The sequence below is a fragment of the Stegostoma tigrinum genome, chromosome 6 (assembly GCF_030684315.1).
Source record: "Stegostoma tigrinum isolate sSteTig4 chromosome 6, sSteTig4.hap1, whole genome shotgun sequence".
Classification (NCBI taxonomy): Eukaryota; Metazoa; Chordata; class Chondrichthyes; order Orectolobiformes; family Stegostomatidae; genus Stegostoma; species Stegostoma tigrinum.
The window spans coordinates 87,908,862-87,932,679 of NC_081359.1; positions in this window are offsets into that span (position 1 = coordinate 87,908,862).

Genomic DNA, 23,818 nt, shown 5'->3' on the forward strand with positions numbered 1-23,818 from the left:
CTGCTTTCATGTCCATTATATTTATTTAAATTGCAGATATGATAGGAGGGAATGACTTCAAAACTAACGAACTTCAAACATTACTTGAAATTATAAATATTTTCTTCCTACTTGGTGGTGACTACAAATCTCTCAGCAAATGGCAGTTTGACTCTCCTGAACTGTTTCCAATAGAAATGGTTGAGTTCAAAGAATTCTCCTTGTGCTAAATCTGTCCTTTTTTTATTGGCTCAATAAACACTGGCATGGAATAGTTGAGCCCAATTGGCCTGTTACTGTGATGAATATCCCACAAATTGGCAAAACAGAATAGTAAACACACATAATATGCCTACTGGAAATTGCTCTAAAATTGCAAACTTGCCCTCAATACAAATCATGTCAAAATCTCCCATGTAGAATTATCAGGCACAGAATTCATTTATGTAGCATTGCTTCTAGTGCTGCATAGAACCCCAGCCTCTGCTTCCTACATGCTCCGTACACCACTACCTGTGTGGATTTCATGATGCTCTCCGAGAATATGGATGCATGCAAGGGCATCCCCTGCATGCACCAAAGCATGTTGATTTGGCACTGATGTCACATAGCTCAACCAAGTCTCAGGGTCTCACGTTTTGGCAACAAATGTGCCCCAAGCATCTGTCTTATCTACCAATAGGAAAGAAGTGTGGGCCCTGCTAAAATGGTATTTGAAACCTCAAAAATACCGATTGCATGTTACATTTTTGGAATTTTTCCGTCTTGAAAAAGAACCTCAAAGTATCACTGGTAGCATTAATGCCTACAGTGTCACATCCATCAATCTGGAACCCATCTATGTACCCTGCTGGTATTGATTTTCCAGCAATTTTTATGGTAGTAAATCGACTGTCTAGCTTATTTTACAGAAGGCCTGTACCATCTGTTTCACACACAACACTAGAACCATAGAAAAAAAATGTAGGCTGTTGTCGTGATTGGAACCAGGTGGCTCTCATTGACTATTGAGATCTTCGATTGGGGTTGTTAACCTGGGCCCATTAGCAAGCCCTGGCTGATCATTATAAACAGGGGATTTAGAAACTCCTCAGTTCAGGGCTCTGACTCTGAACTAGCTGGCCACAGCCAGTGTACTGTTCACAAGTAAATAAGGGGTGGCTTGGTGATGGGATGCTGGCCTCTGTGTAGTTTGTTCAGCCTATGGAGACTGCCCTGCCATTTATTTAGAGTATGGCTACTTTGATACCAATTTCCTGTGTGATCTTGAATAGACTTTTTTCTGAAGAAGGGTCCCAGCCCAAAGCATCAGCTTTCCCGCTCCTCCGATGCTGCCTGGCCTGCTGTGTTCCTCCAGCTCCACACCGTGTTATCACTGACAATCCTTGGCTCTCTAGGGTATGCAAAGCTTTTGAGAAGCATGAAGCATCAGAGACAGCTATGTTGGGAGGTACACTGGCTCACACCACAAATGTGCAGATGATGTGGGCAGAGTAATTTTGCATGTTATCAATTAAATCTGAGCAGGTGAAGACCCCTGTACCTGAAAAATCAGGAAGATCTGTTTCTAGATCTTAGAAACATACAGCACACATGACTGCCACTAGGATCATTGACTTCTATCACTTCTCTATGAGAGCTACATCCTTATTCTTGTCCCTCTACCATTCTCCCAACACCTCTTTATTTCTTAACTGTTTATCCATTGGCTTTGCCATTCAGCAAATCAAAAACTGAAGGTTGAAATGCCTCCGCAGAGGCTGGTATCCCATCGACAAGTTTCCCCCCTTTATTTACACCTGGAGCGTCCTTGACACTGATCCAGCTCCCTAAGAGCGACCAGAACTTCTGACACCCTTGTTTTTATCTGTTATCCAGGGCTCCCTGATTAGACTGGGTTAACAGCCCCAATCAGGGAACTCATATTCTATAAGGTCCACCTGGCAGCCCTCATTACAAAGGTCTTGAAGTACAATGGTAGTTCCTTTATCTCTGGGAAAGAAGGTGTGGATTCAAAGTACACCTGTCTTGGAGGTGCGTCTGAACAGTTTGATTAAACTAACTATGGCTGAGCAACTTGTGTAAAGTGAAATTCTCCTAAGACCTGCCTTGCTTTCTTTTGGAGATGATCTTAATCCAACGCAGTCCAGCCAAAATTGTTAAACCTGGATTCAACAAAACTTCTCATAACTCTGAATCTCTCTAATATACCTCATCAGTGTTTTCTTTATTCTGGTGCAGAAAATATTAGTTTCTCTAGCCTCCCATCATACCTGTGGTCATCTTATTGATTCTGTCTGCACGTTGTCCCAGCCTTTGTTATCTAGCTAATATAAAGCATCAACGTCTGGCCACCCTGAGCGATACTGTGAGGGTAAGTATAAGTAAGTTTGAATCTTGGCAGCTGAGCAGTATGCTGAGCGGCCAGGTTCAAATTGGAGATCTGACACACTGTATGTTGGTAGCATGCGCTATTTATGTGATGTTGTCAAACAAGGCATTTATTCCAAGAGGCCTTCGGTATCCTGTTCACATTCTTGCCAGTATTCACAGCTCAGAAGTTTAAACAGGGCATGAAACATTTCTTACTGTATTTAGTAACACCTTTAAAAATAAACTAGACCACTATCAGGTGATGAACATGATTGGGCATCATAAGGATTAGATGAAAATTAAATTGTGTGAAATATGATATTTCCTGAAGCACAATGAGAGTGAAAACAAAATGCCAAAGAAGGTACCACTCAAGGTTTAATCATGAGCAAGGTAAGGCTCCATAAATATTCCAAAGTTACACGAAAGTGAACAGTCCTTTTCATAAGAAGTGACTTTTTTTGGATCACATCTGTGCTTCAACAGCTTCTCTGTGGTCTGTAGGATGACTATGGATGAATGCTTAAAAAGCTTTGTGGCCTTTTCCCTTCATTGTATGTTCTTGGAACGAAGCTAAATTTGCTTAACCTACAAAACTCCCAAACAACTCATAAAAATCCCATAAATTATGTTTCCACTCAAAAATCAATGTCACCATAAGTAAGAAATGTTTTAATTAGTTAGAAGAAAATTGCACTGATTTGTTTCACATTATATTAGTGTGTTAGTGACTCAAGACATAATGCTCAGAACATGTTTCAGCATCGTTGCTACTGTCCGTTGACAAGTCTGGAGATGAAGGTCCTATCAAACTCTTGGTGACTTCCTAGGCCTAACTTGAGGAATAAATCTCTTCAAAGCCACAACCACCCAGATATATTTATAGTGTGCCAGAAATTTGGGCAGTGGTCTCTGGTGCTGGATTGGAATACTTTGTACTTTGTAAACAAATTCTTTATTCCACTTCCATAATCTACTCCCCGACCAATTTTATGAAGCGACTGGTCTGCTGAGTGCTTCCAACATTTTCTGTTTTAATTTCAAATCTCTGGCATTGCCTTAAACCCATTCAATATGAGAAAAGGAGGCAGGTCTCAAAACTACCTCAGCTGCAACAAATATCAAAACTTATCTGTCACAATGCTCTTCTTGTCATCCTCTGCTATCGGCATTTTCTCTTTGTTAGCCCCATCAGGAAAATCTAAGACAAAGGATTTATCCTGAATCCCTACAATTTCAGAATCACTCTTCTGACCTTACTTTGCTCATTTCCTAGTGGTCCTATGATTAGCTAAATTTAATGTATCGAAATGATCTAATTTTGAAAAGAAATATGTTGCTTTTGCATTATAGAAAGTTACATGTCCAATCAAAGAGGTTGTATCTAATGACAGCTATGTGTGCGACACAAGTCACAAAAAATCAGAAGCCATACAAGTTTGATTTTAATTTTGCCTATGACAACTGGGTTGTTATGATGTACAGATTTTAATACTGATACCATTGATTTTAATATTCTCCTGAATTTTTTTCAACAAACTCAGTCACTTCAAAGAAATTATTCTCCCACATAATTATTCAGCCTGAGATAATTGGAGATTTTTTTTGAAGAAAACCTCCAATTTACTTGTGCAATGTAAGTTTATCATGTGATACAAAGTACTTATATAGTGATTACACTGGATTAATTTCAGCTGCAGAATTTGTTCTTGAATTGCTTTGATACAGTTTCTACCAGAGTCTCAAATATTGCCAGGCAACAATCTTGTTGGTGTATTATAACTAAAAATCTGCACCAGACATTGATGGAGGAGGTGAGAAAAATATTTGATTGTGACATTAAATGTGTGTTATAATACTCACTTCAAAATGACGTCCAATAATTTAGCTTGAATTTTCACAAAGACACAGACTCAGCTGAGCCAAAATGGGGCCAGGAGACCAATTCCAGAAATCCCACCAATTATCCATTATTTTCACCAGAGGTGAGGAACATGTCAGGATCACATTATAGATTGTATATCTATATTTCATGTAAACAACTGTACCTGTGAAAATGTAGTGACCTTCAAGTAGATCCAATTCTCATGAGTGGAATGTCCAGAATATGTATTTTCAAGAGAAGGTCTAAATTTACTAAAGATCTTAGAAAGGTAGGGTGCCCTTTTGGAGAGCTCCAGGGATACCTTTGGGAAAGAAAAGGTGCTCTTCAGCATTATTAAAAATACTGTAGATATAAATATGCAAAAATTAGATAAACTCATTTGAATAATCAGGCATATTGGAATGGTCACAATTCCAAGAAATTTAAAGAGCCTGAGCTTTAAATGAAAATAGAATGGCTTGAAATTTTTAAAAAATCTAATGCTTGCTACTCCATTCTGTCTGTTGACATATGCCTGAGGGCCATCATTATAGCATTTGACCTGCATGACTGATTATTATCATAGTGGGGTGATTCTGAGCAGACATTTTATTGCTAATTCTGAGTGCTTATTAAGTTTTTGATATATGTCTATGAATACAAATGGTTATTTTATTAAGGGATTAAGATATGAATGAATCTAAATGTAGAGAATTTGTTTTCTTTTATTAATGAGAGCTCTGATTCTTTAACATAGTGAAGTCATCCATAGGCAAATTGTGAAGTTAACTCTATTTCAGCTCAGCCAAGGAGCATGTGTTTGCCCATAATGAATACTGGGGTGAGTTGGCATGGAGGGTGAAAGGATAAATTGTGCCATGTAGTGGAACATGGAGTGACATAAGTTGACAATAAATTAGCATATGGGATGTTGATCAGGTCACTGAACTTGGTATAGAGGATATAAGGGATCATGGGTGTGGATGGGTGAATCAAATAGCATGGAGCTTTGAGGGGCATTGCAGATGCCTTAAAGGGAAAGGTTTGGCAGGGAATAAATGAGGGACTATCGAAGTCAGTCTGAGCATGAGGTGGCATGAGTTGAGATGGCGTTTCCTTGTTGTTTTTACATTGGTGGCAGAGTGGGGGAGCACTGAGGTTGGTTGTAAGACAGCCTGCCTGTAAATCCAGCAGCATGCATGATTGCATCTGCGTTGTTTCTGGGGCAGCAGAAGCAAACCCCCATTAATATTCACCCCTCAGAATAAACATTTGATTATGTGGGATGCTTTCTCATGAGTCTGAATACCAAATATATGTAATAAGTAGTAACAGAACCATTCACATGGAACTGCAACTGTCTCTGAGCCAATGAAAACATGGAATGGCTCTTAAAGATTACAGTTAAGGTAGAGAACAGGACATGTTTCTCACTGTTCTACTTCAGTCTGGCTATATGCGATTATAAATTAAAGGCACATTCTATTCAGGAGGTTTTTTTTAAATTCTGGGATATTAGCATTGCTACCAAAAGTATTATTCACTGTCCATCCCCAGTTGCCCTTAAGCAGGTGATCATCAGCTACTTTCTTGCAGAACTGAACTTGAAGTCTAGCTGCTGAAGATAGACCCACTGTGCAGTTAGGAAGGGAGTTCCTAGACTTTGGCCCAATGGTAATAAAGGAACAGAGATGGGTACTGGTGTTCCCATGAATCTGTTATTGCCATCGTCCTAGATAGTAGAACCAATGGGTTTGGAAGGTGCTGTCAAAGGATCCATTAAAGTTGCTGTAGTGCAGTTTGTAGACAGTACACACTGGTGCCACCATTGGTGATAGCGGAGGGAGAGGATGTTTATGTTGCAGACGGTACTGATCTTTCTTAAGATCTTTGAGCATTGTTTTTATATCTGATAAAGAGTAATGAAATTTGGAAAGTGACTATTTGGCTGACAGTCAACCAACTGGATAATGAATCCTTACAGGATGGATGTGTTGGCCAAATAATAATTGGAGTGATGAAGCCTCCAGAATACATATAATCACAGTTGACAACTTATCACTCAGATAAGTTTTTAAATGTTTGTTTCCTTGAGGGCCAAGATAAGCAGGACCACTCTTCTGGGCTCCACAAAAACCATGTGACTCCCCTGACTCTAAGAAGGCATATTTTCTGAAAGATTTTACCCCTGTGTCCCAGCGCTAGCTCCCCATCTGATGTTCATAGTGAAACAGTTGGTTTCCACTAAATCCCCAGCCAAAAGGTCACTTGTTAACCAAGGCCAATCTTTATAATCTGCTGAAGCCAACTGCTGCCATTCACTACTCCACATTCCCATCTCAGTGTTAAAATCACACTCCATATTTCAACATTTCATGTAAAAAGCCACAACTCAGTGACTTTGATTCTCCAACTATTCACGATTGGCATCATTCGTTTTTGATGACTTCCAAGTTCCTTTTCACTCAGGGATTTCCAAGATGTTTTACTAGAATTTACAAGGTAATAGTGAATTAATTTTATCATGAAAATGGCAAATCTAGTTCACTTGCACAAGATGTCAACTCTTCAATTCTTTCAGAACCACTGAAACTTGGAATAAATTACAACTTAAACAAATAAAATCACCATGTTTGCTGCCATATTAAATAACACACCCATAAAGTTGAGTGTGAACAAGACTGTGTCTGTCATAAAACAGGCGTGGCATTTTCAATGTGTTGCTCATATTAATGGGCAATCTGAAATCTCCCTCTGTAAGATGATAATTAAATTTGTCATGAAATATTAAGTTAAACTTTCAGAACAGAAGGAATTCCATGAGGTCCTAAAACTAATTCTGTGATTTGGAAAGTAAATGTAATACAACTAGTTCGGAATGATGGTAGACAAATAGGAAGCTGGAAGAACAAAGCTGGCCAGGCAGCATCTGGAGGAAAGGAGCAGTCAACGTTTTGGGTATGACCCTTCCTCAGGACGTTTTGGGTATGACCCTTCTTCAGGATGTTTCAGGTATGACCCTTCTTTGGGATGTTTCAGGTATGACCCTTCTTCAGGATGTTTCAGGTATGACCCTTCTTAAGGATGTTTCGGGGGTTCCCCTTCTTCAGGATGTTTCAGGGGTTCCCCTTATATAATACCAAAAACGTACTGAAGAAGGGTAATACTTGAAATGCTGACTGCTGCCTTTCTCCAGATGCTGCCTGTCCTGCTGTGTTCTTCCAGCATCCTGTTTGTCTACTTTGTATTCCAGCATCTGCAGTTTTTTGTTGTCTCTAACTAGTTTGGGATGAAGTTTGGCATGTACTGATTGGAGCAAAGGGTCTGCTTCCATGCTGGAAGATTAAATGACTCTAGAGTCAGATACGCTCTATATTTAATTGGCTCAGTAATTCTTGAATAGTTTGTAGCTGAATAGCTGTTAGGACAATGAGCTGTGTCAAGACACAACAATACTAAATATGAATAAAAATGAATAGCACAGTTTAAAGTTTGAGAAGATTTGTAGCTCGGTTGTGGATGAAATTGTAGAATAGCACAGTCCCAACAAGAAAGCCATTCTTTAAGATTAGTTTGAGGACATGTTGTTTATGGCTTTGGTTGACATTGGTGTGAGGTGTATTGCATTTTGAATCCTTTTTTTCCTGTCTGTTCATCTAAGTGGTACATTTCCATTCCACAGCCTTGACTTCTCCCCTTTAACCAATGTTGTACACGTGACATAATCACATAATTTGTAGTTGTTGACTTAAAAAGATAAGGGAGCTGGGTGGTTAATAAACTAACAGTAGCAACTTTTAGAAGTGTGAAAGGTCAGACATTGTTAGACAAAGTAAATATCATTTAGCAGTGCTGTAGGGAAAAAAATCAAAAGGAACTGCAATTAACAGCTGGTTTCTTTTCCCTGTTCAATCTCAATAAGATCTCTGTGAATTAAATTGGACTATTGCCATGGGATCAAACAAAACTAAAAATGCAACATGCATTTTAGAGAGAGGTTAAAAGTCGTCGTCTGGGAGACTAATTCATCATTGTCACTTCACTTTTACATAGAGTACCTACAATCAGCTTCTGTCTAATATCTCTTCCTTGGCAGACAGCCTAAGTCTCATAAATTCTACAGGAATCCCTTGGCTTGGGATACAGTTCACCAGTGTCCAAGACAAGTCCCTTAATCTCCTGAAACAAGCCTTTTGAAACATCGCTCTATCTCTCAAAATGCAGGTGAAGAATGCTACATAAGCAAATGAAAAGAGATACATGTGCCAACTGAGCAGTAAATAAAGCCATTCGATCAAAGCACCTCCTGTGGTTGGGTCCCACATTTTGATTAATTTGGCTGCCTGCTTTGGCTCCTGAAGACAGTGTAATGTGCCAGACTAAAACCTTTCAGTTCTGAGCAGCAAAGCTTGTCAGCTATATTTTTCTAAATACATTGCAGTACAAAGTGAATCTATGCCTATTTCTTTTCACTTTTGGGAGCTGTGGGCATAGCTGGCAAGGCCAGCATTTGTTGCTTATCATGAATTGCCCTTGAGAAGGTGTTGGTGAGCCGCGAAGTATCTAGCAATCACCCTGGGGTGGATTAGGAGGAAGTGGAGGCCAGGGCCTCAGGGGAGCAAAAGTGAATATTTGCTGATGGTATAGGCTAAGGTCTCAGCTGCTATGGAAAACTTTCAATTCTTATTGAACTGATGGATCCCACTGGAATTCATGTGTCCGCATTAAACTGAAGAAACCTTAACTAGGTCCTCTGGAAACCAAAAGCCCCTCCTCAAAAGTCCAGAAAACATTCATTTAGCAAGCACTGAGACCAAGAAATAGAATCAAAGAATCATAGAATCATTTGCTAGTCAGGGTGAGTATAGCAGCTACTGAAAAGCAGTTTGAGAATGATATGTCTACAGAGTCAGTTTGGGTTGAGGTCAGGAACAAGAAAGGAGCAGTCACTTTGTTGGGGTTTTTTTTTTACACACCCCCTAATAGTTGCAGAGAGGTAGAGGAGAGGATTGGGAGGCAGATACTGGAAAGATGCAGAAGTCACAGGGTTGTGGTCATGGGTGACTTCAACTTTCCAAATATTGATTGGAAACATTTTAGTTGTAATAGTTTAGATGGGGCAGATTTTGTCCAGTGCATTCAGGAAGGATTCCTGACACAGTATGTAGATAGACCAACACAAGGAGAGGCCACTTTGGATTTAGTGCTTGGCAATGAATCGGGCCAAGTGTTCGATCTGTTGGTCGGAGAGCATTTTGGTGGTAGCGATCATAACTTGGTTTCTTTCACGATTGTCATGGAAAAGGTTAGGTACATATGGCAGGGTAAAGATTACAATTGGGGGAAGGGTAATTACAATTCAGTTAGGCAAGAACTGGGTAACATAAATTGGGAACAGATGCTGTCAGGGAAGTGCACCACAGAAATGTGGAGATTGTTTAAGGAATGAATACTGCATGTGCTCGATATGTTTGTCCCTAGCAGGCAGGGAAGATGTGGTCGAGTGAAGGAGTCATGGCTCATGAGAGAGGTTGAACGACTGGTTAAGAGGAAGAAGGAGGCTTATTTAAGGTTTAGGAAAAGAGGAATGAAAAATGCTCTAGAGGGATACAAGTTAGCCAGGAAGGAGCTGAAGAAAGGGCTTGGGAGAGGGCATGAGAAAACCTTGGCAGATATGAAATTGGAAAACTCCAAGGCTTTTTACATGTATGTGCAGAACAAGAGAATGACCAGAGAAAGGGTAGGGCCAATCAAGGATTGTAAAGGGGATTTGTGCACAGACCCTAAAGAGATAGGAGAGGTCCTTAATGAATACTTTTCTCAGTATTCACAACTGAGAGGGACCTAGTTGTGGAGGAGGACGTTGTGAAACAGGCAGGTAGGCTAGAGGAGGTTGATGTTAGTAAAGAAGATGTGCTAGGAATTCTGAGGAAGTTGAAGATAGATAAGTCTCCTGGGCCTGATGGGATTTATCCAAGGATTCTATGGGAAGAGAGGGATGAGATTGCAGGGCCTTTGGCGATGATCTTTTCATCCTCACTGTCCATGGGTATAATGCCGGAAGATTGGAAAGAGGGAAACATCATTCCCTTGTTCAAAAAGGGGAACAGGGATAACCCCAGAAATTACAGGCCAGTTAGTCTTACATCAGTGGTGGGCAAATTATTGGAAAGGGCTCTGAGAGACAGGATTTATGATCACTTGGAAAGGCACAGTTTGATTCGTGATAGTCAGCACGGATTTGTGAGGGGTAGGTCATGCCTCACAAACCTTACTGAATTCTTTGAAGAGGTGACCAAACATGTGGATAAAGGTGGAGCAGTAGATGTGGTATACGCGGATTTAAGTAAGGCGTTTGATAAGGTTCCCCATGGTAGGCTCATGCAGAAGGTAAGGAGGCATGGGATAGGGGGAAATGTGGCAGATTGGATTCAGAATTGGCTGACCCTTAGAAGACAATGGGTGGTACTGGGTGGAAAATATACATGGTGCTCAGTTACGAGTGGTGTACCACAAGGACCTGTTCTGGGTCCTCTTCTATTTGTGATTTTTTTTAAATGGCTTGGATGAAGGAGTGGAAGGGTGGATTAGCAAGTTTGCAGATGATACGAAGGTGGATCATGTTATGGACAGTGCAGAGGGCTGTTCTAGGTTACAAAGGGACATTGATAGGATGCAGAGCTGGGCTGAGAAGTGGCGGATGGTGTTCAACCCTGAAAAGAGTGAGGTGATTCATTTTGGAAGGACAAACTTGTTAGCAGAATACAGGGTTAATGGAAAGTTTCTTGGTAGTGTGGAGGAACAGAGGGATCTTGGGGTTCATGTCCACATTTCCCTGAAAGCTGCCACCCAGGTGGATAGCGTTGTTATGAAGGCGTATGGTGTGTTAGCTTTCATTAATAGAGGGATTCATGAAGTTATGCTCCAGCTATACAAAAGACTGGTTTGGCCACATCTGGAATATTGTGTCCAGTTCTGGTCACCTCATTACAGGAAAGATGTGGAAGCATTAGAAAAGGTGCAGAGGAGATTTAGCAGGATGTTGCCTGGAATGGAGGGAAGGTCTTACAAGGAAATGTTGAGACAGTGAGGGCTTTTCTCTTTAGAACAACAAGGGATGAGAGGTGACTTGATGGAGGTATACAAAATGATCAGAGGTGTAGGTAGAGTAGACAGCTAGAGACATTTTCCTCGGGTGGAGTTAGCTTTTACGAGGGGACATAGTTTTAAAATGAAAGGAGGCAGATATTAGGGAGACGTCAGAGGTAGGTTCTTTACTCAGAGTGGTAGGTGCGTGGAATGCATTGCCGGAGAGGGTAGTGGAGTTGGCCTCATTAGGGGCATTTAAGCAGCTATTGATAGGCATATGGATGATAGTATAAGGTAGGGGTGGAGGTTAGGTAGACCTTAGGTTTAGGGTAAAAGTTCGGCACGACATTGTGAGCCAAAGGGCCTGCACTGTGCTGTACTGTTCTATGTTTTATGTTCTAGAATCCCTACAGTGTGAATATGATATGCATAATAGAGTCTTCTTTCCATTGTAAGTTAGGTGTGATTAATGAGCTAGTTATTAAACAGATAATATTGATTATTTAGTAAAACAACCTGACAATGACAATGCTTCCACATCAATATTATACGGTAGTACACCCAGGACAACAGACAGAAACAGTGCAATGTTTGAAGACACAAAAGAACAAGCTGGTAATTGGAAACTTTGCTTTCTACAGCAAAGGTGTTTACATTCAGAGTTCAAGGATATGGAGCCAAGAATACATCTACAAACCTGTTACAAAGGCAAACATAAACTATTGTGAAAATATGTTGTGGATCATTGAGTATCTGGAACAGATTACCTGGATATTTACCTCATTCCTGTCTGAGAGAGTTTGCTGTCTACAGATTGCATGTAATATTCATTATATCACAACAGAGATTACTCTTCAAAAATTCTTCAATGCCCATGAATCATTTTAGAAGATCCCTAAGGCAGTGGCAGGCACTATATAAATTTAAGCTCTTTCTTCTTTTGCGTTGGGCTTAGTATGGAACATCTCCAGGGCAGCTGGGACTTGAACGTGGATCTTCTCAGCCAGAGGTAGGACTGGTAGGACTACCACTGCATCACAAGACCCCTAAACATGCATTGGCATCATGATTTTAAATGAAAAATTCAAGCATTTCTGCAGAGCCGTTAGAAAGCTTGGTCAAAATGTAAGGTTTTAAGAAGCATCTTAAAAGAAGACAGTGATAGAGAGACAGAAAGGTGTAAGAGAGTCAAGTAGACACAGCTTCCAATGGTGAAGTAATTCCAGCTGACCATGTTCAAGAGCACACATTGGAGAAACATAACTAACATGGAAAGTTGTAGGGCTGGAGGAGGTTACAGAGACAGGAACACAGGAAACCATGGAGGAATAAGAAAACAAAGTTGAAGGGCTGAATGTTATCAGAAATCAGCTAAAGTGTTATTTTTGGTGCGTTTCATGGACAGTTTCTATCCATGAGACCTAGCAAGATTTCATTATTAGATTCCCTTCATTACCTATTTACCATGCTCCGATCACACACCATTCCTTACATTGTCCACAGACCACAGACTGGGCCCCCCAGAAATCCAGATACCCTAAACATCTTTAAAGTTGAGCTGTGGGCCAAGTTAAGCAATGGCAGTCTGGGGCTGCTCAGCATGGTTCCTGTCTGTATCCCTGCATGTAAAGCCAGAGGGGAAATCGACTGAGCCTAGTGGAGTCCTTGAAGTCCTGATGGGGGTGTGGGGTGTGCAGTCACTGACTGTGGAGTATACCCTGAGATGTTATCGACAAATGAGACACCAGAGTAGCAAACAGTAAGCTGGAGCCATCCGGTAACAGATTGAACTTTCATATTGGAATTGTCATCATCTGGTTTCTATCCGGTGGGTGGGAGAATAGGAAGCTGCATATCATTGAGATGAGATGAAATAATAAGAGGGATGTTAATACATGGAAATGGACCTCTAGCTGCTCGCTAGTGAGAATTTTGTCTGACATTCAACACATGGTTGGCAAATGGGATTTTTTTTTGCTTACTCTCTCCTCAATGGCCATCTCATGTGATTCTCTGAACTTTCTCACCAATACCATGTCATCCAGTGCCTGAGAAGATTCTGCCCAAGATCACTACAATGAATGGCAAATCACACCACTCATTCATTAAGAATGTGTGTTGCTGACTAGCCCGGTATTTATTGTCCATTCTTATTTTCCAAGAAGGCAGTTAAGAGTCAATCACATTGCTGTGGGTCTGGAATCAAATGCAGGCCAGACCATTTACGGATGTCAGATTTCTTTCTTTAAAGAGCATTCGTGAACCAGATGGGTTTTTAACAGCAAAAAAATGTGGTTGCATGATCACCATTAGGCCAGCCTTTTATTACAGGTTTCTATTGAATTCAAATTCCACCTCTGTTATGATGGAATTTGAACCCATGCTCACAGAACCTCAGCTTGGAGTGTTGGATTACTAACTCAGTGTCATTAGTGCAAAATCACTACCTTCACTGCTCTGTGGACAAAATGTCCTAAAGTTTCCAATGAAACAACATATCCATGGCTGAAAGCCAGAACTCAATTTCCTCTGAAAATATTATGGAGGCAAAATTGTGTCGTGCAACACGGAGTAGTTTACATAATCAGTTTAGAAGCAGCTTTTAGATTTAATACACTGTTCAATCTAGAGTTAGATTATGTTAAAAAATACATTTCTTAAAGATACCTTGTAAGAGCCTTATAGTATTTGCTCTAAGAATACTCATAAGTATAGGGAGCCCTTCATGAGTGCCTTTGAATTATTTTACTTTGAGTGCAGGAGCTTTAATTGCGCAATACAGAGATGACATGCAGTGAGGAGGATTTTCTGCCTTTTGAAGGATGAGCGCCTCAGTTTCACCATCAAATGAGCTTACCTGATGTCTCAATGACTCCTCTTGTGGGTTATGTGATGCGCCATGATTGCCTGGCTCACCCTAACAAGCATGTCACGGCCATCAATCCATACGCTCCTACACTTCAGGCAGCAGAGGAGACCAAGGAGGATTTCATAAAGATTTAAATCAGACTCAAGACATTAATTTTATTCTTTCCTCAACAGATGCTGCCTGATTGCTGAATACGTTCTGTTCTTATTCAGCTCTCCAGCACCCATTGTACTTTGCTTTTATTTGAGGCTAAAGGTATATTCTACATTGGTCATTTGGAATCTTTAGATGGTATTTCAGTTTAAAAAAATGAATCAGTGTTGGTGATTTAAACATTAGAGTTGGGAAGGATGTGAATCTCAGAAAGGGTGTGATTGGCAAGGAAAGGGTAGGAGATAGCAAACTCCAATAGGACTCTCCTCCAGGTGAAATCTCTAGAACATAACCAAAATCCTATTCCAACAGTGAGACATGACAATATCCATGCTCTAAATACTGGAATTTGCTTGATTACATTATCGTTCAAATAAGGGACCAGTGAGATCTCCTTATCCCCTGTGCCATGACAGGTACTGATGACTTCTGGACTGATCATCACCAGTGTTACCCTTCTCAGTCAAGCCTCAATGTTAACCCTTCAACCTCTGGCCCATAGTGTCTAATCAACCCTGAAGTCAACCATCACAAGCATCTTGAAAAGGTCTTTTTCACCTCTACCAGGAAACATAGATATTGACATCAGTCAAGTCACAAAAACACACAGGGCCTAATCAAGGACAAACACAAAGCCTTCTTTAACTGGAAACTTCACTACAGCTCAAAAGAAAAGCAGAAGATCCAACAGACAGCTGAAGGCTGTAGTACAGCATAAAACCCACCATATAAGGCTCAAATGGTGGGTGTAAAGGCTGTGAGTGATCCACTACTAACAGAAACAAATACCTTTCACAATTTCTTCAGCACATCAAGATTATCCATGAGTTAAGAATTCAAGAGGACAGCCCTTTAAAGGGCAAAGCATTGAGGGGAGCTCATTGAGGATGAGAGACATTACGAAGAGCTCCTGAACCAAGACTACGTCTTCTCCTGAAATGTCCTCAATCCATTCATCAATTTCCATCTGGATTGGTATTTTAAACTGTGAATTAGCAGCAGGAATAGGCCAATCAGCCCCTCAAACTTCTGAGAGAGAAAAAATACCTTACTGGTTTTAAATGGGCGAGGTCTGATTTTTAAACAGTAACCCCTAATTCTGGATGCTCCAGTAAAAAAACAGTTCTCTCCAAATCTAGCCTGATCGTAAGTTTTTCAATCAAGTCACTTCTTACTCTTCTTAACTCCAAAGAATGCAAGCCTGTTCTGTCCAACCTTTCTCGTAATACATCCTGCCCATACCAGGTTCTTAGTTCTGTAAGTTTTCTCTGATCCGCCTCCAACACATTTATGTCCTTCCTCTAACAAGATAAACAATACTGTATATAATATTCATGATCAGTGTCCAACGTCCTGCCTAACTGATGCATAACTTTTGTATTCAATCCCCATCATAATAAATCATAACAGACTAGTTTTCCTAATTATTTGTTATACTAGTAGAATACGCTATGTGATTCATGCACAATGGCATCTAGCTTCTTCCATATCTCAAAATTCTGAATCTCTCACTATTTAGATGATATGTTTCTTTCTTCCTGCCAAAAGGGATAATTTCACATTTTCCATATTTTGCCACATTTCCCATTCACTTAAGCTTTTTGTTGCCTCCATGCATGCTCTTCACAACTTACTTTCCTACCTATCCACTTGCTGTCAGCAATTTGGCAACTATACCTTCCAACCCTTCATCTAAGTCATTTATATAAATAGTAACAGATGAGGTTAGAGCACTGATCCCTGTGGCATACCAGTTGTTATGTCTTGCCAACGTGAAAAAGACTCATTTATGCCGACTCTGCTTCCTGTTAGCCAGCCAAACTTCTGAAATGCCACTATGTTGCCACCTATACTGCGATCTTTTATTTTCTGCAATAACCTTTGATGTGGCACCTTATCAAATACCTTCTGGAAATCGAGTACAGTGTATCCACCAGATCCCCTTTATCCATTGCATGTGTTAGCCCCACAAAGAACTCTTTCCTATAGTCTACCGCTATCACATTCTTGCCCTTTAAATTATTTTTCCCTGCCTTCAGTTTGCAAGAAGAACGTTTTATATTCTCTGTTCCCTTCTTAAATTCACTGCCTCATCATTGGTGTGCCTGTTGTCTTCAAACACTTCATCCCTGCCCATTAGAAATTAACATAGAAGGTGAGAGTCTATCATATGATAGGGGCTAAAGTAGGCAGATCTGTTGCTATCCTTACCTGGTAGCCACACATCTTTCAGACTTGATGAAAGAATTTGATCAGCAGCTGGAGCTTTGCCTGATTATCTCTCCAGCCCAATCTCATCATCACTTGCATAAAACCCTGGGAGCTAAGGGTGCTGCACTTATGATAGTCAAGACAAGTAATACTGTGGAGGCCAGGGATCAAACTTGAAATCTTCCTGGTCTGCATAGCTCTGTACCACCATGGGAATTGGACTTGCCAACTGAGCCACCAAGAGACACTTTCTATATACTTTTTACACACGGAAAAAGTATAACCATTACCCAAGTCATGGTACAGCACCATTGGAGACAGAGAAGGTCTTTGTATGTTGTCCACTAAACACACTATTTATGCCCCAAATGAATCATTCAGCCTCAATACTCAGAAAAAGACTTGAACACAGTTCCAAACTTTCATGACCAGAAATAGCAGCCTAATAGCAAGCTTTACTGTAAAATTTGTCTCTGCCACCCTACAGTTGGGAGCTCAGTTTAACTAGAGTGTAATTGTGCGTGAAGTCAGTAGCATCTGTGGAGCAGTTAATTAGGCACACGGAGCCAGAATTTGTTGAATGGACCAGCTGTCATCATCATTTTATTCTAAGGACTCTTTCACACCTGAGACTCGCAAGGTTAGCATAAACTTATTGGAATAAATCCATTTTGGAAAGTAAAAACAGAAAGTTTGGAGCATACCATTCTACACATTTATCAATTTTGTCACAATTGTGTCACGTCAGTTCCAGAACCTCTTTATAATTAACCCATCTCCTTAGTGTTTTAATAGAGCACGAAGCTGATACAGTTATAAACTACACAGTGAAACATGTTTTACCATACTGCACTCTGATATCTGTTTTTCAAATCATCAAATTAAATTAGGACATTTATGCAATTCATAAACTATATATCAGAACTAAATAAATCAAAATATTTTCAATATGCATTCATTTCCACAAACATTTCAACTTCAGTAGGTCACTCAAAAACACTTACCATGTGTTCCTCTCTGTGGTGGAGAAATCTAGCTGATACTATTATGCCCGAGGGATGCTATCATTTTCCTTTAATATTATACAGTCAATAATGCCAGGATACAGTGTCATTAAGTACAATGTTCTGCAGATTTATGGCTCAAAATCTACCTGTCTTTAAGTGAAGCAAATCTTTAGACACTTAACTTCATGAAGACTTCATGCTGATTTTGGGACCTTGATGTGCACTAATTGGGTAACAATTTTGTCTACATAACCAGCAGTACTTCATTGTTTAAGGGGTATTTTATGGCATCCAAGGGGTATGATAAAATGCTGTGTAAATACATTTTTTCTTTAAATCTAAAAATTCAATATTGATTTGCATTTTAAATACAGCTGCCTTTGTTTCCTTTGGTGCTTGATCTCCTTCCAAACCTCACTGCCAGACACCACACCACCAAACCCACCAACTTTTCCTTTAAGATCCACTTCAACAACTAAGCTTTTTGGCAACTCTAGAAATATCTTCTTCTTAGCTCAGTAGCCATTTATTAAAATCACACTTTCCTTGCAATCTTAAAGTCACTACATAAAAACAAGTCATTGTCAAAAATATTTTGTCTAGGTACATCTCCACTTGAACTAATTTCAATCTGGTGAGGCACTCAAAGTGAGCTGTATAAAGAGTGGCCCTAAAAGATTTCAGAAACACTTTTCATTTATATCAGTAATTATTTCAAAATCTATGAGCCGCGTGTCATTATTTCCAAACCTATAATAAAAAATCAATTCGACAACTTAGCTATACAAAATACTCTCATCAGCATTGTCTCAATAGTATATTTTACATATCCAACAAGTATATTATAGTATTTACGATGTGAAGGTGCCGGTGTTGGACTAGGGTGGACTAAGTCAGAAGTCACATGATACCAGGTTACAGTCCAACTGATTTATTTGAAATCCAAAGCTTTCGGAATGTTGCCCCTTCATCAGGTGAAGTGAGAGGGTAGCTCACAGACACCAAATATGTAGGCAGAGAGAACAAGGGCAGTGAGATGAAAAGATCATACAAGTGGTGTGAGTGGAGTACTGATTAGTAAGTCTCTGCAAGTGATCAAAAATGTGAGACAGTGTGAGTAAGGTATCAACAGCTGAATAGCAAGCAAAGGGATGACCTATAATCAAATGAAGTGAGACAGAGAGATAATTACAAAATATTAAAAATAAGGTAGCGCTAGAAACAGGAATAGCACAATAGATATAAGATTCGCATGCCGAGGGTCTGACCAGAGTAATAAGTAATCCAAAACTGTACAAACTAATTAAGATAAAGAGATCATAGCAATGTTTCAAGGTGATGGTGTCAAAACAAGACAGTAAGGAAGATATGATAGATACAGAACAGTGTGGTGGGGTTACCTGCCGCACAACATGAACCCAAGGTCACAATTGAGACCATCTTCATGAGTGCAGAACTTGCCTATCAGTTTCAGCTCAGTGATACTGCATTGTTGTGTATCTCAAACACTGACTTGGGGGACGTTTACCCAAAGATCAGAAGCTGAATGCCCTTAACCGCGGAAGTATTCCCCGACTGGGAGGGAACATTCCGCTCATCTGTCGCCTCAGCGCCTACATGGTCTTACCGATGCACCATGCCTTGGGGCATCCTTGCCTGCAGCATGAGGTAGACAACATTGGCCAAGTCACATGGGTATCTGCTGCGTACATAGTAAGTGGTGTCCCCATGTGTGATGGTGGTATTCAAGTTGATGATCTGATGTGACGTGCAGAGGTTGCCATGGCAGGGTTGTGTGGTGTTGTGGTTGATGTTGTCCTGAAGGCTGGGCAGTTTGCTGTGAACAATGGTCTGTTTAAGACTTGGCAGTTGTTTGAAGGTGAGACATAGAGATGTAAGGATGATCTTGGCGAGATGCTCATCATTATGACTGACATGTCAAAGGCTGTGAAGAACATGGCATGGTCTCTCCACTGTGGGGAAGTACTGGATGATGATTGGTACTTGATCAGTCGTATTCTGTGTCTTCTTCTGAAGAGGTGGCCACGGTTTTTATGCTGTGGCAGGGCAGAGCTGGCGACTGATGAGTCCAGTATCATAACCCATTCTTATGAGGGCATCCTTCAAAATCTTTAGGTGTCCGTCACCTTCCTCCTCATCTGAGCAGATCCTTTGTGTGGGCGGGGCTTGTCCGTAAGTGATGGCTGCTTTAATATGTTTAGGGCAGAAGCAACAGAAGTGCAGCATTGTGAGGTTATCTATGGGCTTGTGGCAGAGTGAGGTACTGAGGTGTCTGTCCTTTGTGGAGATGCATGTGGCCAAGATTCTGATTCTGAAGAGTAGTCCATGATAAGTCTGATGGTGGGATGAAACTTGCAGATATTGCTATGTAGTCATTTCAATGAGTCCAATGGAAGAAGATGTCATCAATTCACCTGGTGTACAGCATTGGTTGGAGGTCCTGCACGGCAAAGAAGTCTTGCTCGAACTTGCACATGAAAATGTTAGCATATTAGGGTAGTCCCCATGGCTGTTCCATGTATTTAGATAAAGAACTAGTTGTCAAAGGTGTATGTTTAATACTTAATATTTAAGGTAAATATTACGTTTCACAAAATAAATAATTTAGCGAAATTATCTTTACATTCAGGGACGAACAAAACAGATTTTAAAATTATGTACTGGTACTTCAGTATAGTGCATGATTTTGCCAATGATCTTCAGTTTTATACAATAATTCATTAGCCAATGTATAACCTATTGTTCCTTAATTTTACCAGTTTCACAAGTATTTCAAAAGTAGTTGAAGATAAAATTCAAATTCGTGAAAGAAAAACACCATGAATAGCCCGACTATCGACAAGATAATAAAAACTCATATTTACAGAAAATGTTTTCACTTCTTTCAGAAAAATCTCAAAGCACCTGACATACATTGAACAATTTTGAAGTACAATTGTTGATCTTAAGTAAGCAATTGCAGCAGACATTTTGTGCATATCAAATTCCCATAAAGTACAATGACGACAAAATAATCTTGCGGCATAGATTGAAGGAGGAACATTGGCCAGGATGTGATGTAAACTTCCTCCCTAACTTCAAAAAGTGCTGTAAGATCATTAATATCCAAATGAGTCATTAGGAAGGGCAAATGGAAGCATATTTCAATTCTCCATCCAAAGTATGGCTTCTCATGCACATTTTGCTATACTAAAGAATCAGTTTAGATCATGAATTCAAACAACTGATTACATCAACCTCCAGTCTGGTGCCAAGATAGAAATTTAAAAGAAGTTGGACCTATATCACCTTTACTAAACAAATAACAGCTCAATATTTTCTTGAAAAGAATAATTATTCTGAATAGTAATTGCAATGCACCTGTAAAGATTCTTCATCTTTTCTCCTTTTCTTAAGTGATTACATAGATCATTCACAACTGAGCTATTAGTAAGTAGAATAAAGTGGCAGACAGGTTTCTGTAAATTTAGATGTGTATCTCGCTTTAAAAAAAACATAATGCAATACATGAGCATACTGAGCAATTTTTCAGAAATTCTTCCAATTTCCCAGAAGCTGTGTTTTATCATGGGTAAGATAAATTCAGTTTCAGTTTACAATTAGCCATAATAGGGAGACTGCAACTATAGATGCCATGAACCATATGCTATATCTTTAAATTAATATATTTTAATTGTGCAACAACCTTTAGAGATTTACTATTTTAAGAAAAGATTTGAAATGGGAAGGGAGCTACATTGTTTAGAAAATGGGGTCAGTGATCTTCTGTGGCTGATGATAATGAGACCACAGACCCTTCTGATTCAGACTGAAAGAATCAAAAGTTAATTTCAATCGCTTGCAGCAAGCTCTGATTAATTTAGCTGTTGCACAACACGCTACACCTCTGCTGCACTACACACTGCATAAAGCTGACAATTGACAATTAGGAAGGTGTAATTAGGAAGGCTTGTTTTATCTTCATAGCGTTTTCAAGCTGAAAAAAAATCATTGCAAAGCTTTATTTCTATTTAATGAAATTCCAGGTTGATATCTTTCTGTCTTGAAGCCATTTCTACCTTTTGGCACCTTCTCCTCCCTAATCCTCACCCCTTACCCTCATCACCCTGGGCCAATTTCATTTCCCACAATTCCTTATTGAGATCAGTTCGAGACACAATTTAACTCCTTTTGCCTGTAGCCATCAGTTCCACTGATGCTTTTCTGTCTGGTGACTGCTCCCCCTCCACTGCCACCCACCCCCCCCTCCCTACTGCCAACCCCATCCCCAGCAGACCCTGAAGCATTTAGATTTAATTAATCAGTTCAGTCTAACATTGTATATCTTTGATCCTCAATTGCTGTTTAATTTGCTCAATGGATAAAGAGGCAAATGAGTGAAACAGGATTAAGGATCGAGGTAACAAAATATTACAGCTCCTGAAAACTCTTCCTGAAGTTAGCGATGTAACATTAACCCGTGGCCATCCCTTCTGAGGTAGTAGCATGAAAATTTGGTTCTACCTGCTCATTACTTTGATTGCAATTGAAACTTACAGAATACTGAATGGCCTGGATAGATGTTTAGAAGATGTTTCCGTTGGTAGGAGAGACTAGGACCTGAGGGTACAGCCTTAGAGTAAAGGGAAGACCTTTTAGATCAGAGGTAAGGAGAAACTTCTTCAACCAGGGGGTATTGAAGCAACAGAATTAACTGCCATAGAAAGCTGCAGAGGCCAGGTAATTGTGGAAATTTCAGACAGAGATAGATAGGTACTTGATTGTTAAGGGGATCAAGGGTTACGGGGAGGAAGCAGGAAAATGGTCTTGAGAAACTTATCAGCCATGATTGAATGGTGGAGCAGACTGGATGGGCTGAATGGCCTAATTTATGCTCCTATGTCTTGTGGTCTTATGGTCTTATAAATGCACTGTCGAATGGCCACATGCCCAAATGGGGACACACATTTGTGCAAGGCTAGAACTATTAACATGCATTAGTTCAATTCAGTTGCCTCTCTTATCAGGGAAGTGCATTTTGGCTAGAATGGATTTCAGGAGTGTCTGACGAAGAATGTCCCAACTGACAAAATACTGAATAATGGTGCAACAGTACAGAAAGTAAGCTCCAAGTTTCTCCAATGCAGCACTGGAAGCCTAGGTGGTGGACAAAGGCATGAAGGCCCATTATCCAGAGAAGACCAGGAGACCCTTTAGGTAAAGGGAGCAGATTATCATCATGGCCAATACTAATAGTCTCCCAAGGACCTGGATGCAATGCCACAGAAATTCCATGACTTCACACAAGTGCTTCACTGACTGTCTAATTAATAACCATCTTCCGTTCAAATACTCAGGTTTATAACTTCACTTTATCCTTACAAAATTGTAAGCCTCATACCTACCTCTCCCAAATGGTGCACACTTTCAGATGGTCAACTACAATAGACACATCACCCACATAACTTGTCCACAGCAAACTTGTCTACTTCTCCTCTGTTGCAAAACAACTACAGTCAGCAGCAGCCAATCAAGAAGGCACAGGTCCTCACCCCTACAGAGGGCACACCACTCCCCATCATTTTAGTGGCCATATAGAGGAAATTATCACTGTGACACTGAAACAATCAATGGTGGCACAATGTGGGGGCAGTGACCGGCAGTGACATAACAGTAATGTCATTGGACTTGTAATCCAGGGACCCAGGCACAGGGATGTGAGTTTCAACTCCACTTTGGCTGATGGTGTAATTTGAATTGAATAAAAAATGCTGGAATTAAAGTAGTGTCATGGTGACCACGGAATCACTGCCAATTAATGTAAAAACCCTTATGGCCCATTAATGTTCTTTGGGGAAGGAAATCAGTTATACCTTTCTGGTCTGGCCTTGCACATGACTTCAGACCGTTAAATGCCCTGCTGAAATAGCCTCAGCAAGCCATTCAGTTCATACGACAGGGAGGGATGGGGAACACCTGCAGGCTCAACTCAGTGATGTCCGCATTCCATGAACAAATCAATAAACCTAATCGGACCTCTTACATCCCACTTCCCACAAGCCCCAAATCTTTGTAGATTTTACATAAAAGTGTAGACTAAAGTTGCACAGCTCAGAATGTTGCCATGTAAGCTTAGCTTGCTGTCGTCATGGCCACAGGTAACAATATAAAAATGGCACGCATTGTACATTAGTCTAGCAATCTGCCCTCCAACAGATCAGTGGCATTGTTAATGGGCAGAGAGAGATAGTCGGCCTGTGGAGAACAAACTGC